Source organism: Austrofundulus limnaeus, unplaced genomic scaffold, assembly GCF_001266775.1.
Source record: "Austrofundulus limnaeus strain Quisiro unplaced genomic scaffold, Austrofundulus_limnaeus-1.0 Scaffold2779, whole genome shotgun sequence".
Classification (NCBI taxonomy): Eukaryota; Metazoa; Chordata; class Actinopteri; order Cyprinodontiformes; family Rivulidae; genus Austrofundulus; species Austrofundulus limnaeus.
In genome coordinates this window covers 4,441-6,204 of record NW_013955181.1, presented here as the reverse complement: position 1 = coordinate 6,204, position 1,764 = coordinate 4,441, and the positions used below count along the sequence as shown (strand labels likewise).

Genomic DNA, 1,764 nt, shown 5'->3' with positions numbered 1-1,764 from the left:
AATAACAATAGTTAGTAAAAAGAGGAACTGAAGAGCATAGGTGTTAGTAAGACTGGGACATTGGCAAGGAGGATCTGGAAACTTCCCCTTTGGGTTAGTAACAGCATAAAAACTAATTGATCACGGAAGACGAGGTCAATCTCTCGCTCCGGCCATAGATGAAGAAGTAGGGTCTGAAAAGTAGCTAAGTTGAACTTGAAGGCTCTCTTTTGGAAATCCAGAACAAAAACGGTAATTTGTAGCAAAGGTAGTTGACTGGAAGAATTTTTAGTTCAGAAAAGATGAGATGTAGAGACACGAAAGGCTGATCACCTCCCATTACAGCTGAACAACTTGATCCAGGACAGATTCAGAGCCTTGTCTTTGTCTCAGAAAGATTTTCCTATGGAGGTTTAACTCAGCTTTCATTGCTTGGGTTCACTTAAATGTTGTTTTATTTTTACAGTCAACTGCTTAGGGAAAGATGAAGCTGATTTTGAGTTATTTTGATTATTTTGATGACATGTTGATTTGAGACCATTATATCTAATCAATGAATTGTGTTTTGGCTGTAACCCGCAAACGCTGCAACTAATAAAGACAAGCAAGAAGAAAACTCTAAATCAAGTTGTGGAACTTCAATTCTTGGAGTCACTAATTTTGTATCATCTCACAAGTGTTAAATAGGTAAAAGCCTGAGTTGGTAAAATCTAGTGTAGATGATTCTTATCGGTTGCCTTGGCCTCAAGAATATTAAAGAACAGTGTCCCTGGGATTTATATCCAAATCACTAAACTTTATCCAGCTGATGAACAAGAGCCGTTGTCAAAAAGAAGAGAAGGTCACAGTGTAACAGGTGTGTGTAGGGTATCCTCCTTGCCATASCTACTCACATGGGGGTTTAGCCTGGGAGAAAAGGGGCACAACATCTGGATGAATGTGACCAGAAACTGAACGTATTTTCTTCGCTACATACTAAGACCTTCCAGCATTTGAGGAGTCTGGACCCTYGTAATGGAGAGTGGGAATCAGAGGTATTCCTAAAACTTGTGAAGACAGGTGGGGGGTGACTCTAGGGACAAAAGTCCTAGGTGAGAAACCACACAGGAGGAAACATTATTTGTTTTGCACACATTTCAAATAAATTAAGACTATTTTGCCTTTAAATAAGTTGGAAAAGCCCAGATGATGATAATGACGATATCAAACAATGCCTCYGTGTCGGRACCCCAGGAACAATCAAAAGAAATCAACCAACATATCAGGAAGAGAACTGTTGACCTCCACAACTCTGGTTCATCCTTGGATGTGTGTATCAACCTCAAAGATTATGGTCAGAGGTGAAAAGTTGTGGGAGCAGAGCAGCCTACAAACCTGACTCAGTTCCACCAGTTTTTTCAGGGTGAATGGGACAACTTTTCAGCAAACTACTGAGAGAAACTTGTGGAGGGATACCCAAAACTCAAACTCAAGACATTCAATTTATTTGTATAATTAAAATTTGTATTGAATTTTTAAATACTGTATATATTTTTTTAGAAAACATATAACATAACACAATCTAAACAGACAGGAGTAAAAAAGACAAATAGACTGGTGCACCACCCCACCCCTAGGAAAAAACACTCCTGAACACCAATTTAAAAACATACAGTCAAAAACATCAAGAAACACTCCCCAAATTAGTAAATAAATGAAAAATACACAAAATTCAGAAATCAACAACCAATTCACTCCCAGTCATCCAATGATCCCAAACTTTTCAAAGAGTCCCAGAAGCTGTTC

At 38.4% G+C, this 1,764-nt stretch overlaps 1 long non-coding RNA gene across 1 annotated transcript in view; it reads left to right on the top strand.

The window, feature by feature from the left end:
- Positions 1 to 602, top strand: part of LOC106511426 (uncharacterized) — a 2,394-nt gene extending 1,792 nt beyond the window's left edge. Inside the window, exon 2 of the long non-coding RNA XR_001309522.1 lies at positions 41 to 602. This is a non-coding gene — a long non-coding RNA (uncharacterized LOC106511426). The remainder of the gene's footprint in view (positions 1 to 40) is intronic.
- The last annotated feature ends 1,162 nt before the right edge of the window (positions 603 to 1,764 follow it).